The 22454-nt window shown below is 45.7% G+C and overlaps 1 protein-coding gene and 1 pseudogene across 2 annotated transcripts in view; one reads left to right on the top strand and one right to left on the bottom strand.

Annotated features, from left to right (window-relative positions):
• Nucleotides 1-4904: 4904 nt before the first annotated feature.
• On the bottom strand, nucleotides 4905-5306 carry LOC311603398 (small ribosomal subunit protein eS26-like; annotated as a pseudogene). Its single transcript has one exon. The product of its transcript is annotated as a small ribosomal subunit protein eS26-like (transcript).
• A 15193-nt stretch (nucleotides 5307-20499) lies between these two features.
• The window catches only part of TMEM63C (transmembrane protein 63C), a 71748-nt gene continuing 69793 nt past the window's right edge, over nucleotides 20500-22454 (top strand). Inside the window, exon 1 of the mRNA XM_084792687.1 lies at nucleotides 20500-20624. The gene's annotated coding sequence lies outside the window, so the exon portion shown is untranslated. The remainder of the gene's footprint in view (nucleotides 20625-22454) is intronic.

Raw genomic sequence — 22454 nt, 5'->3', positions numbered from 1 at the left:
AAGCTCCTGCATTCCCTAGTGAGTGACCCGGGCAGTGACTTCTGAGTCCTGGATGCTGCCATTGAGTTGTGAGGAGCAAAGGCTAGCCCAACTATCACTAGCTATGAAGAGCCCCTCCCCCGACCCCAGAGGTGTCCTTCCGATGGGGGAAAATGCAAAGTCACTCAGCTGACCCTGGAAGGACGTGCTGTTTGGCTGGGAGGCATCAGTGTTGTCGTCTGTGCCACCCTACCCCTTTCCCCTCAGTCATCAGGCGCCTCTGCCTCTGCTCTAGACCTAGCTCAGCCCCTCTTGTCCCTAGTCCAAGCTTCCCTGTTCCTTGCATCAGTCAGTCAGTCTGCAAATATTTATGCAGCAACTGCCATCCTTTTCTCACAGTTTTCCAACTCACGGTCCACATGGCTGCTCACAAGAAGGGTGGTGGGGTGGGCAGGGCAGGGCTGGCTCCTCTCAGTAGGGCGCTCCTTACTAACTCATGGCAGTTACGTGTGGCTGCCATTGCATGGGACTTAGTCATAGAACCAAATCTAGGCGTGGCAATGGCTGAAAGGGATAAATCTTTCCTCCTAAACCCAGCTAAAAACTCTACGTCTGACTCCTAGGGAACAGGACAGTGCTTATGAATGGGTCACACTTTGGCAACGAGGTGCCACCTCCTGCTTGTGGAGGCCCTGTGTGTGTTTCTAACCATAGACCCCTCACTGTAACTTAGCAAAAATAAGAACCCAATGATTAAAACATTACAGAGGAAGAATTATTCACACGCAACCCTGGGCCATTTCCACTCTGCATATAAATATGTCGCCATTATCACTACGGCCAGTGTTTTTCATAGCCTGAACTCCAGGCTAAGCAGCCTACAGTCTTGTCCCTACCAGTCCTGGAGTGACATCTCTGTCTCAGTGTGAACAGTCCTCTCCTCACGATCTCTGTCTACTCTGAAATCCAGCTCCAGGCCCTGCAAGGGGTGGGAGCACTGCGACGACAACAGCAGGGGCCGGCGACTACGGTTGCCTTGGTGAGCCGAACAAACGGTTTCTGTGCTGCTGTTAGTCATAACGCCCTGACCTGCCACATGCCTTCTTCTTGCTAACTACAGCTCTTGCTGGAGAGAGCCCTACCTGGTCCTTTGCTCATTAAAAAAACAACAACAACAACAACAACAAAACAATACTTAAGTTTCTGCTGGTGGCCCCTCCCCTAAGGGTGACTTGGAACCCTTTAACCCCTTAGGGTGTAAAGGGATGACCCCAGTAGTGGCTGGTTCTCACAGACAGGTTTGTGTGCCCCAAGGCCAGCCCCACACTTCTGGGGTCCAAGGGCCTGTTTAGCAGGTGAAGCCGAAGGCATGAGGCCCCAGGAATCAGACTTCTGACTCTAAGGCCATGATGCCTTCATGTTTTATCCACGGTGGTGGGACTGTCGGTGGGATTTCACACACACACATGCACTCCCAGTCACAGCCACAGACACACAGCTCTACATGTATATGCACACCTCAGTCCAAATTTTGTAAAAAGAAAAAAAAAAAAAAAGAAAAAGAAAAAGAAAAGAAAGAAAAGGCCTAGCGTTGCAGGCCTGAAATCCTCCAGCTCCTCTAGAGGCCGAAGCAGGAAGGTTGAGAGTTCAAGGACTGTCTGGGATAGAGTGGGATGACGTAGTGAGACGCAGGCTCAAAGTGGGGCAGGCGACTGAGGATGTAGCTTCCCAGCAGGGCACTCGGCTAGCCTGTATGAAGCTCAGGGTAAGACCCCAGCACGGGGGAGCATAAAGCCCAGCGGTACCCTTTATGGCTAGGCTAGGCGTCTGAGCTCTCAGGTCAGACAGCCAAGGAGTTTACTTTTACAGACTGAATTGTGATTTTAAACAGTAGCCATGGCTTCTCACCTTCAGAATGTGCAGTCTGGTGGTGGTGCAACCATTGCCTTTAATTTATTCTACCTCCTTGAGGACTCAGCCTGCAGACAGAAACCTCCAGGGCTGGCTAAGCAAGTACATGAGCGCCCGACCGTCACAAGCATCAGCGCTCTGGTTCCTTGCATGCCACTGTCCTCCATGACTGCTCTCCATCTTCGCATGCACTGGAGTCCCGTATGTTGAATGCCTGCACTGTGCCTCATCATACAGCTGCCCCGTCATTTATATGATGTCATATGTTCTTCCAGATGAGCCCAGATTGTTTCCAGCTGCCTCTTCCTGTGGTCCCTTAGACGGTGTCCCAGCTCTGTGGAGACCACAGGGGTGTGCGCATCAGTCACGATCTGGTAGGAATGAGTTCTGGGCCAGCGCTCCCGCCCTTACTACATCTGTAGGTGAGAGCCACGGGCACACCGCCCACCAAGGCTAAGATGAATAAATCCATTGTGCACTGGCAAAGTGGGAATCCTGTCACAGGCAACTGGAAGGAGCCAGGGAAAGCTTCATGCTGCCTGGGAGGACCAGCCCCTCCTAAGGCCACCAAGGGGAGGTGGCAGGAGGTGGCCTCTAAGTTCTTGGCCCTAGTGAATAGGGTGAGAGATTCAGGCCCCTGTGCCAGCCAGTACGGGTGCACCAGGGAGGAGATGTGGGGGACTGGGGTGCGTGGGAAGCAGGCTGCTTTTCTTGCTGAGTCATTCCCACTGAGCATCCAAGGAAAGGAGCCGGGTCTGATTTGAAAGGGAGAGTGAATACGTGCGTGCTACACACACACACACACACACACACACACACACACACACACACGCAGACACACATATGCAGACATACACACAGACACACAGAGGCACACAGACACACATGTACTCACACATACTACATACATACACAGACACACACAGATATACACACAGACACATACATACACACAGATATACAGACACACTCACATACACATGCACACACATACACATATGCAGACACACTGAAACACATACACACTGATACACACTGACACAAAGACACATATAACACACACACACACACACACACACACACACACACACACACACAACCACCTTTGCTCAAGGCAAAGGAATCCCTCTCAGCAGACAGCAGTTTTGTCCCCAAAGGCAAGCTGCTGCTGACCCACTCTCCGTTCCCTCTCTGTCCTCGGCCACTCCCACCAGTCTTCTCTGTCTCCAATCCTGCCCCGAGATTACCTCAGGATGACACAGAACCAGAAGGTTCCCAGGACAATGGCAGGTCTGAGCATAGTGTCACCTCCTCCCATTTGCCTCAGCCCTGATTGTGAAGTGGGATCCAGTAGGCAGATGTTGATGAGACTGGCCTTGGGCTGGGAGGTGGGGCGGGGGAAAGGCAGGTCAAGCCAGGCTGGTCCACAGACAGGTGCTGCCTGTGTTGGGCACAGTGAGTGGGGCTTCAGTAACTGCTGCACAGTGGGTGTCATGTTCCCTCTCAATTTTTGTCAGCACGCAATCTCAACATCCAGTTGTTCGATACCCACACATGTCCTTTTACAGGTATTTCCATTGCCGGGGGTGGGGGGTGGGGTGGGGCTGGTAATAGAAAAGCCCAACAGCAAATGGAAGGAGGGACCCTTGTCGCTCTGTCTGTAATCACAGCCTTTGACTACATTTCTTTAAATCCTCTCTTCTGTCGCTAAGCAATATTCTCCAAACCTTTACCAGTGTTCTGGTCATCTTCAGCTATTAAAAATCCAGATTAGCCTAGTGCAATTAGAATGCCAAACATCACAAGCAATTATAGGCTCCCTCCCTGCCACGCTGGAGTCAGGCAGGGCTAGGGAGGGAGCAGGGGCTGGGCTGCCCTTTCTTCTTCATCCTTTCATTTTCAGCATTGGAGGTTGGGCCAGGGCGAGGCTGGAGTGAGAGCCTCAGCGATGCAGGGCAGGTCTTGCTCCCTGGGCTAGCACTGCACAGTGACTAGCAGCTCTGTGGGAAGCTCCCAGGTGGGGTGTGTGGTTGAGTTTTTCTGAGGAAGCAGAGGGGGAGGGGCGGGACGGTCTGTGTATACTTTCCCAGTACCCTCTCAGCAGCACTGATTCCAGCCCCCCTGTCGTCCTCCCCCCCCTCCCCCGCCAGTGACCTTTACTGGATGGATCCCCAGGAAATGCCTAGGCTGTAGCCTGGCAGAGGACAGCACAGGCCCACCCATTGCCCCTGGCCTGGCCAGGACCTCATCCATTCTTGTCTTTCCCGTTTCTCTGGGCCACAAGGACGTTAGTTACTCTTCCTTGCTAGGCAGACCCTCTCTTTGAGCAGCCAACGCCTCCTTCTAAGAAGGGCCAAAGAGGCCTGACACACAGGTGACTCCAGTGGCCGGGCAGTGGCCTATGAAGATGCACAGAGGCCCCGTGCCCATAGTGGCCTTCTAATTGTTGTATTAACCTGCTATCTTAAAATCCGTGATTTTTGAACACTGGGACATTCACTTGTCTTTATAGTGGTTTCCCACCTCATATCATGCCCATGGCCTTGCCTGTGGGTGCTGTGGGTTCTAATCACTGTGGGCAGATAGGAGGGGTTCTGGTGACCTGGAGAGCATCGGAGCTGGTTCTGGTCCATAGATCTCCCATGAGGTGCCACAGTCTGTAGAAATTCTCACCTCTCTTTAGACAGAGCGATGTTTGACACTGTGACATCTATTGTGAACTGTAGTTATTAACTCCCAGGCAATTACACCCACTACCTAAACCCTCTCTCTGTCTCTCTCTACATTGGAATGGGCTAGATTCCAATCACATTATATATATTGGCTTTTTTTTTTTTTAGACAGGGTTTCTCTGCATATCCCTGGCTGGCATGGAACTCCCTCTGTAAACCAGGCTGGCCTCAAACTCACAGAGATCAGCCTGTCTCTGCCTCCTGAGTGCTGGGATTAAATGTGTATACCCACACCACCCGGCTAAAAGATTTATTTTTACTATTTTTTAAAAAGTATAACTCCTATTTTATTTGTCCGAAGTATTTTTTTCTTCTGCCTTTCTGTCTTTGCATGGGCTTCGGTGGAGGTTGTGGTGTAGCACCAGCAGGTCTAAACCATGGTGGGGGGGTTCGGTCCTTCCGGGATTCACAAGATCAATTCCTGACCACCTTGCTGTGACTGGCACAGCTCACGCAGTAACGCAGCTTGACGCGGCGCTGGGGAAACACATAAGCGTCAAAGACACTGGCTTCGGGGATGCCCCTGACAGCAGCAGCCTCTACAATGTTCTGGATGATGAACTTCTTAATAGCCCTGTCCTTGGGCACGCAGCGGGCGCAGTTCGTGCAGCGAATTGGCTGTGTGTGGCCACAGCCCTTTTTAGCATGGCCGTTGTTTCTCCTTTTTTTTTTTTTTTTTGTCATCTTGGAGCCAAGACCCGAAAAAGCTATTTTTACTATTTTAAAATGAATGGATATATGTGTGTGTCTCTGTGTGGGTATGGGCACACGAGCCTCTGTTTTTCATTTAATACAATATAGATTTTCACGTCAAAATATTCATCTGTGATCTGATTTTCCAACATATATTTCAGGCACATACTAATTCGTGACAAACTTCCTTAAACTCAGAGGCTTAAAGCAATAATGATTTATTGTTTCTTGCTATGTTCTGCCTACCCTTCAGACATCCCTCTTTCATGTACAGAGAGAAATCTTAGCTGGGCTCCCTCTTGGTGGTGTGACCTCCAGCCTACTTACTGAACTTCAGTCTCACCCGTGAGGACAAGCAGCCGTGTGTCCCTTGCTGGAGACATGCAGAAGATCAAAGGAGAACTACAGTAACCTCTTTCCTAAGCTTGGCATGGTGACTCACACCTATGATCCCAGCACATGGGAAACTGAGCCAGGACTTGGAGGGCAGCCTGGCCTAGTAGAGTAAGACCCCCCACCTCAAAAACACAACCCAATAAAATAGCTCTATCTCCCTATTGTATAGGGTCTCAAGCTGTAGGTCATGACCCCTTTGGGGTCAAATGACCCTTTCATAGGAGTTGCCTAAGACCATCAGAAGACACAGATACACACGGTAGCAGAATTACAGTTATGAAATAGCAAGCTGAGATGAAGCATTGCTGTGCCAAAGGGGAAATAAAACAAGAATAATCTTGCCTCAGTATAAAGGCACTAGTCACCAGACACACTTTCCTGCACACCAATAACCTCCGGGAAGTAAGGCCAGAGCTGATGTGCTGTAAGCATGTCTTGCTAGCCTAGGTCAGAGATGCTGGACCAAACATTGCTTTGTGGGCATCCACAGCTGACAGCCTGTAGCCAGTTCACTCTAGCAGAGGAGACTCTCAGGGCTTTCCAGAGCCCAAACGTCTTATGTCAGTTCATCCATTTGCGCTTTCAGAAACTCTAACATTGGAGATATAACAGGACCTCGTGTATTTTTAGACTATGTGATACCTTGCCGGGATCCAGCTCAGGGTGAGGTCAGGGCTCAAGGAAGGGTAGATGCAGTAGAGGCACGAGGAAGCAGTGAGTCAGGCACAGGCATGGGGGTGGAGTCTTGCAGCCCGAGCCACTGGCAATTGGAGAGGCAGGGATAGATGCATGTTGTTCAAACCATAGACCATATCGTTTTTATCCCCAGACACATGTTTTAACTTCCTCTTGATCATAAGTTTAGTCAGTATTCATAAACTGTGACAGAACAGAATTGTCTTTTATAATCATTTTCCCTCATTAACCCAACAACCCGACTTTTAACAGTCATGTAGTTCCAAGGACATTTTTTCCCCCCAAAGCATGACAGCCTGCTCTCAGGTTGTAGCTCTTGCGGTTTCAAGGGCACTAGACGGGAAGAAAACCTCCAAGCCGCCCTGGGAAGATGGTCAAGTCCCAAGCAGTGTATTATCAACTTTTAATAATCAGAGTGATAATTGTCATTAGGCCCAAGACAAATCTTCAGGCCAAAGCTGCTGTAGTTACTCAATTTTTGCGATAATATAATTGTTTATATTTTATATATTTGTAGAATTTATTTATATGTCTAATCTTGGTATCCTTTTGTTCCTTGGTCATATGACACCTCAGTGGCCCTGTATAAGTTAATTTTTTCTAAGAAACAGAGGTCTTAATACTTCATTATTTTTGTTTGTTTTGTTTTGTTTGTTTGTTTGTTTTTTGAGACAGGGTTTCTCTGTGTAACCTTGGCTATCCTGGGCTCACTTTGTAGACCAGGCTGGCCTCAAACTCACAGGTATCCGCCTGCCTCTGCCTCCCGAGTGCTGGGATTAAAGGCATGTGCCACCATGCCCAACTTTAATACTTCATTCTTTTATTATTTATCCATACCATCCTTTGTCCGTAAGTATAAGAGGCTTTACTTATGTATTTGTTTTTAGGGTTTTGTTTTTGGTTTTTCTTTTCTTTCTTTCTTTCTTTCTTTCTTTCTTTCTTTCTTTTTTTTTTTTTTTAAGTTTTTTGAGACAGGGTTTCTCTGTGTAGCCTTGCCTGTCCTGAACTCGCTTTGTAGACCAGGATGGCCTCGAACTCCTGCCTCTGCCTCCCTGAGTGATGTGACTATAGGTATGTGCTGCGGCACCCAGTTTAGGAAGAGGCTTTTATTTGATCTGTTGCCAACTCCTCTGGCCTCCGAATTTTGTTAACCTTTTGAAGTTTACTTTGTTTCGATTATTAAGTGCACGGGCAGATTGTTCCAAGAGTATCTTGGAGTCAGAGCCTCCTAAGGAGGTCTCTGGCATCTTTATCTGAGTCACAACTTCCAGGACATAAGGAAGATCTTCCAGTACAGCCAGATAAGGATGTTAAAAGTGGGCGGGGCATTACCGTCAGGACATTCCTGGGGAAGCTTAAAAGAAGTACTCCTGGAAAGAGGTGTAAATGATTTGTAAGACGATTTCCATCAATCCAACATCTCCAAGTTGTACAATATTAGAAGCCCCCAGGCAGGCAACACATGGAGATCAAGACCGAGATCGAAGGACAGCACAAAGGCGATCGCATCCTATGGCTCAGCTTTGCTGGATCTTTGTCAAGCAGCTGTGCTAGTTTTATGACTTTTGCAGCATGGCTCTTGTGGCACGTGTGGCATGCAGGCCCTTTCTCAGTCCCCCGATGATGGCTGGAATGACCAGAATCAAAACAAGTACAACTCCCAGATTTATCCTCAAATTGATGACAATAGACCAAAAGTCTTGTCCCGAGACACAAGAAGCAAGAGATTGCAAGAATCTATTTGCAAGCTTGAAAGCCAAGGTGGACTCCAATTGAGCTGAACTGATGGCTGTAATTTGTTGGTGTAAAGACTGTGGGTAAGAACTGTTCAAGACTTGAGGAGGCGCATCACACACACACACAGCACAATTTTAGAAATAGCCATTTAAAAGTAAGGCCAATGTCCAGACTACCTCAAAGGCAGTTTCAATTCATTGTTATCTTTTTATGGGTCATATTTTTTTAATTTCTTTCATATCTCACTTTTGTTGTTGTTGTAAGCTAGACATTTTAATATTGTAACGTAGCAACTCTCCCCTTCTCCGGAGTCTATTACTTCACTTGTTGTCGTTGTTATAGGGTTGCTTAATGCCTTTTGTGGATTAATTTTTGAACTGCATACTATATTGTTATTTATGGCCATGGAAATCTCTGTCTTGTTGGCTTAATGCTCAGCTAGCTAGTGGTTACACAGATTTCCTTAAACATTTGGGACAATATCTAAAAGCCCGATGAAGAGGAGAAAGAAGATGTCTTGGGATTGCTTTCAAATTGTGTGTTTCCCGTCGGGCTGGTATACCCAGAGAGATGCACCAAAAACCATAGTCAGGTGCCCTGGCCCCGGCCCAGGAATCCTTGTCCACAGCATAAATTCTCAAGCAGTAGCCACAATGGGGGGAAAAAAGCATGTCGATGGTGGTTTGATTTCTATATGTGAAATGATTGTTGTATATTGTATTCAGTGTTCTGTGAGCTTCAAACAAAGCAATGCAGACACGAGGTCTGGAGAGATGGCTCAGCAGTTAAGAGCTTGTATTGTACTGTTGTTTAGTTTAGTTTAGTTTTTGTCCCCCCCCTCCCCCAAGACAGGGTTTCTCTGTGTAGCCTTGGCTGTCCTGGACTCACTTTGTAGACCAGGCTGGCCTCGAACTCACATCGATCTGCCTGCTTCTGCCTCTTGAGTGCTGGGATTAAAGGTGTGCGCCACCACTGCCCGGCTTGTACTGCTCTTGCAGGAGATGTGAGTTTGGTTCCCAGTACCCACGCTTGGTGGCTCACAACGTCCTGTGACGCCAGCTCAGAGGGATGTGAAGACTTCTGGGTTCTCTGGGTACCTGAACTTATTTAGCACACACATACAAACATACACGTAAAAGTGAACAAAATAACACGGGCATTTTGTCCCTCTCCCTATTTTCCAGATCAGTCTCGGTAGCCAACAATGCTACCCAAAATTCTTCTCTAAACTTCATTTTACTATATTTTAAAAATTAATCAGCTGTCTACTAGTTCCAGTGGCCTCAGATACAAAGGTATTTTTATTATTTCTGAACTAAAAAACACATATATTATCCTGAGAGTCATAAGGGTTTTTTAGTTACTTTTTTAATTAATTTATTCAGATTACAACTCAATTGTTATCCTATCACTTGTATCCTCCCATTCCTCCCTCCCTCCTGCTATCACCCTATTCCCCTCCCCTAGGTCTATGACTGAGGGGGGCCTCCTCCCCTACTATATGGTCATAGGCTATCAAGTCTCATCTTGGTAGCCTGATTATTCTTTCTTTGAGTGCCATCAGACCTCCCCACCAAGGGGAGGTGGTCAAATATGGGGCACCAGAGTTCATGTCAGAGTCAGTTCCCGCTTTCCACATAACTGTGGAGAATGTCCTGTCCATTGGGTAGATCAGAGTAGGAGTTCGATGTTTACTATTGTATTGTCCTTGGTTAGTTCAATAGCTTGAGCAGACCCCCTGGGCCCCAATCCACCCATCATGATGTTCTTGTAGGTTTCTAGGACTCTCTGGGTCCTTTTATTTCCCCATCTCCTATAGTCTTACCTAGAGTCCCAGTGGAATGTCCTCACACATATCCCAATCTCCTGATAAGTGAAGACTTTCATGGGACATGCATTTTGGGCTAGTGCCCAATTATAAGTGAGTATATACCGTGTGAGTCTTTCTGCTTCTGGGTTAACTCACTCAGTATGACCAATTCTAATTCCATCCATTTGTCCACAAATTTCGGGATTTCCTTGTTTTTAATAGCTGAGTAGTATTCCATGATGTAAATGTACCGCAGTTTCTTTCTTTCTTTCTTTTCTTTCTTTTTTTTTTGTGCCACAGTTTCTTTATCCATTCTTCAACTGAGGGACATTTAGGCTGTTTCCAGGTTCTGCCTATTATGAATAAGGCTGCTATGAACATGGGAGTCATAAGGTTTTAAAAATACCATTATGTTGAAGGAAGCAGAAAATGTTAATATGGAGGAAATTTCAATATTGCATCCTTTGTAGTAGAAACAAAGAAAGGGAGAAACAGGACTGGTCTATACAATAACACATTATGCAATTGCTGAAAATGCTGTCTGTACAAGGGCAAGAAGAATTTTCATTTACAACCATCTTGAATGATCTGAAGATTTCACACAAGGAAACGGCTACTTTCATCCTATACTAAATAATATATGTGTTAAACCCCTCTATTTCTCATAGCATTTCATTTGCTAGCCTTGAGATAGGTACATGCTATGTAGCCCAAGTTGGGCTCAAAGTATTCTTCTTCCTGCCTCAGTCTCCTGAGGGCCTCAGGCCTGAGACAGTTCCCAGACAGGTCAGATGAAGAAGCACTGGGCTGGAGAGGTGGCTCAGAGGTTAAGAGCGCTGGCTGCTCTTCCAAAGGTCCTGAGTTCAATTCCCAGCAACCACATGGTGGCTCACAACCATCTAATGAGATCTGGTGCCCCCTTCTGGCCTTCATGTGTACATGCAGGCAGAACACTGTGTAGATAAAGGAGCATGGGGAGGAAGAGTTTGGGAAGATGGCTGAGTGAGGAAATTAGCTTAGTGGTTGCTGCCAGCCATGACAACCAGAGTCCAGTCTTCAGCATCCACATAAACAAACAAACAGCTGCGGGTGGTGGTGTGCCCTCTAACTCCAGCATCAGGGGAACAAAGAGAGGCAGATCCTGTCAGCCAGGCTAGCAAACTGAATCATGAGTGAAAGACTCCTTTACAAAAATAAGGTGGAGAATGGTCAAGGAAGACACTCATGTTGGTCTCCGCCCACCCCCCACTGACACATCTGTGTTTACTGGTCCATCCCTCAAGGCAACAACAACAAGGAAAATAGTCTCCTGGACCAAAGAGGTCAAACAATCACATTTTTAAAAATGTAGTTATTTCTGCTCTTTTCAGGGCTGATCCAGGATATGAGGGATGCTATCACAAAACTGCTGTTGGGACAGGGACAGGGACTCACAGCACTAAAGGCTGAGAGCCAACTGGTTTTCTTCACTGATGTTTGCTTGGCTTGGCTAAGCATTTCCCCAGGCAATGCCGGCATCTGTGGTCCCACAAAGGTGGGCTCTACCACTTTACTTGGCACTTTTGTAAAAGAATGGAGTTTCTGTGATCCTCCTGCCTCCACCTCTTCAGCAAATCCTACTGAGGTCTGTTACCTCAACCAGCTAGGAATAGTCCTGTGTGGGGTACCTCTTGCACCATTCTCATAGATGTCTCACCAGGTAGATTTTTGACTTAATAAAACCAATGAAATAATCAAACCAGTCCTCCCAAACAACCGTCATGACTACTACCAATAAAACCTCTACAAAAAAAAAATCAACAATAATATCAACAAAAAGCTCATAGCTTTTAGGAGGCCATGAGGGAGAGAGTATTTTTAAAGACGTCAGAAAAGCAAAACATTTCTTTCTTTTTAAATTAAAAAAAAATGTATGTGTGTGGTGTGTGTGTGTGTGTGGTGTGTGTGTGTGTGTGTGTGTGTGTGTGTGTGTGTGTGTAGGGGTGGGTCTACACGTGCTAAGGCATACAGATGGAGGTCAGAGGGCAACTTATGGGACTCAGTTCTCTTCACCTTGTGGGTTCCAGAGATCAAAATCAAGTGATCGGCCTTGGTAGCCATGCACTGTCGTCTCCCCATGCCATGGATTTTTTCCCCCGGGGGCAGGGGCAGGTTTTATCATGTACGTCTGGCCTCCTGGAACTCACTGTGTAGATCTGAGATTACAGGCACACACCACCATGTCTGGTTTGAAAACATTTCTTAATCATGATGCAAAGAATACTGTCAAAAAAGGAATAAACACATCTGACTGCATGAGCTGGTTCATCCTCAACAGCTGTAAAGATAATGGAAAGGTAGCATCTAACCGCAGCTCTGAAACTGACAAAATAACGTGCTTAAAATCCACGAGGAAAGACAGACCACTCAACAGAAAAATGCATGGGAGACCTCAATAAACACTTTGCCAGAAGATACCAGGACTTCCTGGGTTGGCTAGTGAGGAACATAGAACTGGCCACTCTGTCCTTGTGAGTAAAAACCAAACCAACTGACAAGGCAGTGGCCCATCTTAGATCAGAAAGAAGAGTGAGGTCACAAGGCAAGCCTCTGCTTCCCTGCCCTAGACAGAGAGTTAGGGAGGTAGATCCAGAGAATTATAGTTCATGAGAAAAAACCATGGCAGAAACTCCTGTGGGAACCCTATTGGAGCAGCACACTTAGGTCATTATGTTAAAGTGTAATAAGCCAGTCACAATAGTGAAAAGCACCATGTGAGCCTACTGAGGTGAAGAAGTTAGTCTGGGGTTGAAGAGATGCTGCAGAGGTTAAGAACATTGGTTGCTCTTGCTGAGGACCTAGGTTTGATTCCTAGCACCCACATGGCTACTCACAGCCATCTGTAACTCCAGTCCCAGGGGATCTAATGACATCTCCTAACCTCTGCAGCTACTGTATACACGTGGTAAACACAGATGCAAGCCAACACTCATATTCATAAAATAAAAATAAATTTAAACATTTTAAAAGGAGGGGAACTGGGTGTGGTGGCACATGCCTTTAATCCCAGCACTCGGGAGGCAGAGGCAGGTGGATCAATGTGCGTTCGAGGCTAGCCTGGTCTACAAAGTGAGTCCAGGACAGCCAAAGCTGCACAGAGAAACCCTGTCTCGTAAAACAAAATAAAAAAAAAAAGGAAGGGGGCTTGGGAGATGGCTCAGGGGTTAAGAGTACTGGCCTCTCTTCCAGAGGACCCGGGTTCAATTCCCAGCATTCACATGGCAGATCACAGCTGCCTGCAACTCCAGTTCTAGGGGACCCAGCACCCTCATAATGAAGTGCAAGCAGGGAAAATACCAATGCTTGTGAAAGAAAAGTAAATAAATTAAAAAACAAATTAAAAGAAGTTAGTCAGAACCAGATTCAGGAAGTATAATCCTGATTTTCAGAGGTGAAGAGTAGGGGAAAATAAGAAATAACTGCCTAATGAGCATAGTGCTGCAAGATATTTTCTCACACTGTGAACTGGAAAAACCTCTTACTGTGGTGTGGCTTAGCCCTAGCACACACCTTTAGCCCAAGAGCTTTCTGTAAACAAGAGCTAAATAAAGTCAACCATAGGTCAAGAGGCAGAGCAAGTAAGGAGTTGACAGGAAGTGAACATAAAAAAAACACAGGAAGGAGGGGCTTTGAGTTTGAAGGGTTTTTGACACACTGTGGAGAAGGGGAAGGGGCTTTTTCCTTCTGAGACATTGGCCGAGTAGGAAGGTCAGCTGGGTGCTCTCTGCCTCTCTGAGTTAGTAGGCTTTCACCTCAATATCTGGCTCCCAAGTCTTGGTAAAATCGAATGTTTAGAACTTTGTCTAAAAACATTAGCACAGAGTTTCAACACTACAAGATGAAAAGGACACAGAGGTGAATATCTGGGATGGCTCTGGAATGTTATGAACTTAAAAACCATGTAACTTAAAAAAGGTGACGTTTATAATTCTAGCACATAGGAGTCTAAGGCCAACCTGGGCTACCAACTGAATTCTAAGCTAGCCTGAGCTACATCCCCTGTCTCAATCTACCTTTTCCCTTCGAAATGTGTATCAGAGCTGGGGGACAGTGAGATGGCGCAGTGGGTAAAGACACTTGCTGGCAAGCTTGACCTGAATTTGATCCCTGGGGCCCACATGGTGGAAGGAAAGAAGCAGCACTTGCGAGTTGTCCTCTGGCTACCACATGTGTGACATGGTACATGTGCCCATCTCCATATAAATAAATGTAACACATTTAAAGATGTTTTGTTTCATTTTGCTTCTTGGGGACATTTTTTTGTCTTATTGGCGTTTTGTTTATTTATTTTGTTTTGGGGTTTTTTGATGTGTTTGTTTGTGGGCATAGAGTTGGGTCAGTAGGAAAGGTGGGAGAATCTTAGAGAAATTGGAGAGAAAAACATCGAAATATATATTGAATGAAAACATGTAAGAAGTTGGGGAAGTCTGGATAGATGGCACAGCAGTTAAAAATCCTGGCTGCTCTTCCAGAGGAATAGGTCCTATTCCTAGTACCAAGACGGTGACTCACAATCACCTGTAACTCCAGTTCCAGGGGATCTAGTGCCCTCTTGTGGCTTCCACAGGCACTGCACATACATGGCACACATATATGTAGGCAAAACATTTGTACACATAAAATACAAAATGCAGGAGGATAAAAGGGGTGTATTACAAAAGTCTGAGGTCCTAAACTAAATCACATTTGGAGTAAATTTTCAGAATAAAAAATGTTGGTTACAAAAAATAAAAATTGGAGTTGGGCCTTGGGGAACACAGCCTAGTGGTAAAGCATTTGTCCTGGACCCATTTCCCAGTAACACTACACAAACAAACAAAAATTACTAAGATAGTAAATAGTAAATTTTACGTTATATATGGTTTTTGTTTGTTTTTTCGAGACAGGGTCTCTCTGTGTAGCCTTGGCTGTCCTGGACTCACTTTGTAGACCAGGCTGGCCTTGAACTCACAGTGATCCGCCTGCCTCTGCCTCCCGAGTGCTTGGATTAAAGGTGTGCATCACCACCGCCGGCTTCATTATATATGTTTTATCCCAATAAAAATACATCTATAAGCCGGGCGTGGTGGCGCACGCCTTTAGTCCCAGCACTCGGGAGGCAGAGGCAGATGGATCGCTGTGAGTTCGAGGCCAGCCTGGTCTACAAAGTGAGTCCAGGACAGCCAAGGCTATACAGAGAGACCCTGTCTCGAAAAACAAACAAACAAACAAAAAAACCAACCATCTACATATACTGCTTAAATTGGTAAGCCTCTGGCTGAGAGAGGGGGAAGGAAGAGAGAAGGAGAGATAGAGAAAGGAAAGAAAAATAAAAAAATATAAAATATCTAAGTGGAGTCTGCATTGCACATCCTTCATACAATGGTAAGATAATGAGCAGGCATGGATACTACGGACAACTTTGTGCCCACAAACTTGAGAGCCTACATGAAACAAGCCAGTGCCACTAAAGATGCAACCTGCCAACATTCTCACCAGAAGAGACAGACCATCTGGAAAGTCCTGTGTCTGGTAAAGAGTTTAAAGTAATAATCAATTTCCTTCCAAAACAGAAAACATCAGGACCAGATGGATTCACCTGTGAACTCACCAAATGTTAAAGGAAGAAACTAGATGACTTCTTCGTTATCTATTCTAGAATGTAGAAGCATAAGAAAACTTCCTAACTTCTAAAGACGACCATTTCACTGATACTAAATCCAGACAAAGATATTAATAAAACTTAAGGTCATAGAAACAAAAGTATCTCCAGTAAAATGTCGATTAAAATACAACTTTATAAAAGAATTATGCACACAAAAGAATTATAAACCCCTTTTCAGGTTGTCAAGAATGTTTCAACATTCCAAAAACAAAAATGTTAAGGGGCTGGAGAGATGGTTCAGTGGCTGAGAGCACTGGCTACTCATCCCGAGGACCCAAGTTTGAAGCTCAGCACCCACATGCCAGCCTCACAACCACCTATAACTCCAGTCATAGGATCCAACCTTCTTTTGGCCTTTGAGGACATAGAACACATGTGAGGTACATAGAACACATGTGAGGTACATAGAACACATGTGAGGTACAGACATACATGCAGTTAGAACACTCACGATCACAACAATAAAGATTAAGAAATAAAAACCAGCCGGGCGTGGTGGCGCACGCCTTTAATCCCAGCACTCAGGAGGCAGAGGCAGGCGGATCGCTGTGAGTTCGAGGCCAGCCTGGTCTACAAAGCGAGTCCAGGACAGCCAAGGCTACACAGAGAAACCCAGTCTCGGGGAAAACAAAAACAAAAACAGAAAAAAGAAAAAAAAAACCGATGTAATCTCACAACAGGCAGAAGAACACAATAAATCTCATCGCATCAGTACAAGCACATTAGCTTTCCATTATAGTAAGCATTGCCTGTGATGATCAGCTAGTAAAAAAAGGGAATCCTTTTGTCTTAGAGTTTTAGAGCTCTGTTCCATTGTTTTCGTGCCTGGGACGAAGTGGTGCTTGGGGATGCACGGTGTGGAGTGAGGTGCAAGAGTGAAACAAGAGGAAAGGCCCGTACCCCCTCCACTAGCCCTCACCTACCAGAGGTCCTGCCCCTTCCTCATAGTGCCAGCCTGAAAGCCTCACTTCCTGACATGTGGACCTTTTGGGATGTTCAAGATCCAAGCTATAGCGGTACTGACAAAGCAGTTAGCAAAATTCAGTGTTCACTCATGATTAAAAACTCTTGACAGGTACCTGTGAGATGGGTCAGCAGGCGGGGTTGCCTGGTGCCAAGCTTGATGACCTAAATTTGATCTCCAGAGCACCCATGATGGGAGGAGAGGACTGACTTCCAGAAGTTGTTCTCTGGCCCTACCACCCCTCTCAAACTAATGAAAACCTTTTAAAATGATTCCGGGTGTGACGGTGCATGTGTTTAATCCCAGCACTTGGGAAGCAAAAGCAGGTGGATCTCTGTGAGTTCAAGGCCAGCCTGGTCTACAAAGAAAGTCCAGGACAGCCAAGGCTACACAGAGAAACCTATCTTGAAAAACAAAACAACAAAACAACAACAACAACAAAACCCTTTTAAAATGTAAAAATGAAGACTCCTGGCAAACCAGGAGCAGAGGAGACAACCTTAATTTGTAAATAACGTCTCCAAAAAAAATGTGTAGCTAATACCAAACTTACCAGTAAGATACTTGAAGCTTTACCACAAGATAAAGAAAAACAATTAAAAGCCGGGCGTGGTGGCGCATGCCTTTAATCCCAGCACTCGGGAGGCAGAGGCAGGCGGATCACTGTGAGTTCGAGGCCAGCCAGGTCTACAAAGTGAGTCCAGGACAGCCAAGGCTACACAGAGAAACCCTGTCACAAAAAACCAAAAAAAAAAAAAAGAAAAACAATTAAAAGCCTCACTACAACTTTTTGATACTGGAAATCTCAGTGCAGTGTAGGAAAAGGAAATGACATTATACAGATTGGAAAGAGAGAAATAAAATGATCTCTGTACCCAGATGGTATGATTGTCTATGTAGAAAATCATGTTTACATGAATTAAATGGTAGGTTCAGATACACTTCTACACGTGTATTACTTTTCTATTTCTGTGATAAGACGCCATGACCAAAGGTAACCTATTTAAAAAAGTTTACTTGGGCTTATGGTTCCAGAGGGTTAGAGTCTAGGATGGTGGAGTGAAAGCAAGGCATCAGGCAGTTGGCCCAGCAGCTGAGAGCTCACATCTTGATCCACAAATAGGAAACAGAAAGCACACTGGGGATTGTGGGAAGCTTTTGAAGCCTCAAAGCCTGTACTTCCGATGCACCTTCTCCAAACAGGCCACACCCACTAATCCTTCCCAAACAGTTCCACCAGTGGAGGATCAAGTATTCAAACATCTGACCCTATAACAATCATTCACATTGAAGCCATCACAACATGCATGACCAAAGAAACAAAAGCAGTGCAATGGAGCAAAGATAGTTATTAATATATCGGGCTGGAACAACTGGCCTACCTCATAGGAAAGAAAATGAATCAAAGCAGACTTTACACCTTTCACAAAAAATAACTCAAAATACATCCTAAACCTAAGTGTGAAATACAAAACTATAAAACTCTCAGAAGGCAGCACAGGGAAAGCTAAGATGGTCTTAGGTATGATGATAGCATTTTAGGTACAACAGCAAAGACATAATCCATTGAAGAAATAATTGATTGGCTAGCTGGGCTTCATTAAAATTTAAAACTTCTGCTCTATAAGCCAATGTCAAAAGGTTAAGACAAGCCACAGAATGAGAGAAATATTTGTAAAAGCTACATCTAATAAAGTACTGCTATCCAAAATATATAGTGAACCCTTAAAAATCCAGCAATAATAAAAAAACCCAAGAAACCAATTAAAACTAGCAAAAGACATATTTTTAAAAATACAAATAATAAACACATCAACACAATACAATTGCCAAATAAGAATGTGAAAAGTGTTGCCAGGCATGGTGGCACACACCTTTAATCCCAGCACTCGGGAGGCAGAGGCAGGTGGATCACTGTGAATTCAAGGCCAGCCTGGTCTACAAAGCAAGTCTAGGACAGCCCTCAAAAAACCAGAGGAAAAAAAAAAGAATGTGAAAAGTCCTCCAACATTAGGTGGTTATAAATTAAAGCAGCAGTAAGTAGCTACTTCTTGCTGGGAAGACACATACATTGGCATCTCCCAAATCTAGAGCACTGACACCACCAAATGCTGATGAGGGTATGGAGCAAAGGGAACTCTTATTTATTGCTGGTGAGGATGAAAATAGTCCAGCCAAAGACTAATATACTGATGAAAAAGAAATCAGAAATAACTAGATATACATCAGCCACGGGCAAAGAATTTATGACATAACTAGAGTACCATTGTCACCATTGTATTATTACCATTGTCCCCATTAGTGGGACACTGGATAAACTAAAACTGTGTAACATATCATAGATGTATCTCCCCCATCCTGTGTGTGTGTGTGTGTGCGCGCGCTCGCGCAATGTACATATGTGTGAAAGTTAGGGGACAACCTTGGGTGTCATTCGTTAGGCACTGTCCAACTTGTTTTTGAGACAAGTTCTCTTACTGGCCTGGAGCTCACCAAGTTGGCTAGGCTGGCTGGAAAAGTAAAGCCCAGGTGTCTGTCTGTCTGTCTGTCTGTCTGCCTCCATAGCTCTGGGATTACAAGTGCACATCACTGTGGTTTCTGGAGGTCAAACTCAAGTCCCCATACTTGCACAGCAAGCATCTTACTGATTGATCTGTCTCCCCGGCTCTTGTAGAGGAGTCTTAAATACAACGTGGGGCTGGAGAGATGGCTCAGAGGGTAAGAGCACTGGCTGCTCTTCCAAAGGTCCTGAGTTCAATTCCCAGCAACCACATGGTGGCTCATAACCATCTGTAATGAGATTTGGTGTCCTCTGTACATGCAGATAGAACATTGTATACATAATGAATAAATAGATAAAGCTTAAAAAAAAAAGAACAATGTGACCTAAAAGAAGCCGTGTGTGTGTGTGTGTGTGTGTGTGTGTGTGTGTGTGTGTGTGTGTGTGTGTGTGTCTGACTGTACTATATATACTTTAAAACCAGACCACAAGGTAAACCATACCAACTAGCAATGAATAATCAGCTGGTCCAACTATAAAGCAAAGCAAGGAGGGACTTCCAGTGCAGAGCTATGACTAGGGGGAGGAGGGCTGGAGAGGAAGGGATGAGGCTGGGAGAACACAAAGGGAGATGCCTGGTGGTAACTGCTCTGTTCTTTGACTAGAGAACTTTGACTAGAGAACCAGTGTTGGCTTTGTGAATATTCACTCAGTCTAGTGTTCATCTTGGTTTCAGATATGCTTTTGTCTGTATTCTATTTCACAAAGTTACAAAACAAAGAAAAGGGGCTGGAGAGATGGCTCAGAGATTAAGAGCACTGGCTGCTCTTCCAAAGATCCTGAGTTGAATTCCCAGCAACCACATGATGGCTCATAACCATCTATAGTGAGATCTGGTGCCCTCTTCTGGCCTGCGTGTGTACGTGCAGGCAGAACACTGTATACGTAATAAATAAATACATAAAAAAAACCAAAACAAAACAAAGAAAAGGTTCAGTATAAAACATATCTATCCCTCGGTGAACAGAAATAACAGAGTTGGTTTCACGGGTCTGGCTGGGCCTGAGTCATGGAGAAGGGATGTTCACTTGGTGGCCCAGGGAAAAGCCGTATTTCTGCTTCACGGAGGATTGGCTTGTGGTGAAGGTGGTTTCTTTAGCTACAATAAAATATCAGCAGACAGACCCACATATTCTTTAGTGGCATACCCCCATAGTTAGCTAGGGTCAAATGGAGTTGGGAGGAGGCTTGACACTCACCCCCAGACCTGCCCAACGGTAGGTGGGTTGGCTTCATTCCAGACGGAGAGCCCTCGCTGTCTAGACTCCTCAGAATTCCAGGAAAACTATGTATGTCCTTTGTGATGTCACCGGCACCTGCCTCTGACCTCAGCCACCAGGAGTTCCTGATATTGATCCCTGATAGTGGCTGTGGGTGGTTGTCTTGAATTCCCCTTCTTCCCAGATGGAGAACTGGTCAAAGAGGCAGCTGCTGGCTAAGAGCACCCAATAGGTTCAGCCTTGGTGAGTGGAGGGTCATGGAAAATTATCGAGGGATGGAGTTCAGGGCGGCTCCAGGAAGAGATGTCTGTGGTCTCCAGTGAGAAAGAGCCAAGATATCCTCAAGGTCTTCCACTTTGGTCCTTGGCCTGGGACACGCTGTTCCCAATGGCACCAGGCCTTATGTGTACACCTAGGCCCCAGGCCTTCAGCTCTCTAGAGAGCTCTCTATAGCTCCCATGTCTGATTAGACAGAACTGGGGGTATTGCTCCCTTACCTACTCAGAAAAGATGAGTTAGAATATGAGAAAAAAAATTGTCTGAGCTGTTGACAGGAACCTATTCTTTTACTGGGTCTTATTTGGCTGATGGGGACAGGACACCCTGGATAACTGGACTGTCCCTTGGGATATAAATGTTGTCTCTTGGCTCCAACATGAAAATATTTTCCCTGTCATCATCAGGAGTTCATAGTCTGGGTCCTGTAGGATCTGTAGTCTGACCCCTGTCACCTTCAGGTCCAGCAGTCTTCCCCAGTCTCAGGCCATAGGCACTGGGAGCACCTCTGTACGGCTCCCCAACCTTTGAACCTAAAACCATTGGTGTGACACTGTGAAAAACATGCAGTCAGTGTGCCTCACCTACTTTTGTGGGTCTCTTGCCCTTTGTATTTTGAGTGTCACCAAGCATTCAGTATAGTTCTGTATGGTTGTGCCTAATTCTGGCAATTACAAGCACCCCTGCAATGAAGGTCTCTGCGTATGTAGATCTTTGGGAGCCCAGGTGCGTGTCGCAGATGCAATGGTTTCTAGATATCAGGGGTCACTTTCCAGGGCCATCAAGGGTGGCTGGACACTCTGGTGATGAAGATCAGCTCCTGCACTTCTTCTCTGGTGGGGTCTGGAACTTTATTTCCACTGATTAGTGTTCCAAATCAACTGGGAGACCTTTTAAAAAATGTTGGCTTCACCCCGGTACCCAGAGAAAGGATTTAAGGCATTCTTCTAGAAACTAGACCTAAAAAGACTTCTCATTTTGTGAAGGTTGATGTAAATGGTGATGAATTGAAACCTCTCTGTGGTGACCATCGAGGAAAGGCATGGCTTTGGGTGATAAGTTTTTCTGGATAATGAAGTTTTCTCTCTCTCTAACATAAAGCTTTATGTGAAGTTCTCTTCACTGAGATTACTTCCTCAATATAGTGTTGCTCTCCTTTTAAAAAGAGAATGCTCAGCTATTGATTTAGCCTGATCTCAGTGAGGCAGATAATGTTGTTCTGAACCCATTTCTACATACAGCTCTGCCCTCCTGGCCCAGGATTTTGTCTGGAGCTGTACCTGGCTCTCAGGGGGGTGGGTGTGGGTGGGTGGGGGGTTGGGGGGTTGTGTGTGGGGGGGGCTGGGATGTGTCTCTCTGGCACAGTTGCTGGGAGGGCAGGTTGCAAACTTCAGAGATGCCCTGTTACAAGGGAGAGGGGAGGGAAGGACACGCTCTGGTCCGTAGCAGCCACTCCTCCTGCATCTGCTGAAATAATGAGGCCATATGTTCCGTTACCTCTCTCATGGCTGCAGCGGAATGCCAGACACAAGCAACCTAAAGGAAGGATTCATTTCTCATGGCAGAGACTATCTAGTCTCTCACGGCAGGGAAGGCTCATGTCCAGAAAGCCTCTGTCTGTGGCTAGGGTGGGGTGGGGTGGGGGTGGGGTGGGGTGGGGGGCGCTGCTTGCCACATACTTTGTTCACGTCTTGGTGGATCGTGAAAAAGAGAACTCGAGCCAAGCCTAGAAATGGCAACCAATTTCCAGGCCCCCTCTTTCCAGCCAGCCACCTCTGTTTATTAGACAGTGTTCCG

Source organism: Acomys minous (assembly GCF_964271855.1).
Source record: "Acomys minous genome assembly, chromosome: 8".
In the NCBI taxonomy this organism is placed as follows: domain Eukaryota; kingdom Metazoa; phylum Chordata; class Mammalia; order Rodentia; family Muridae; genus Acomys; species Acomys minous.
Note: the sequence above shows the minus strand (reverse complement) of the source record. Positions and strands in the feature narration are given on the sequence as shown.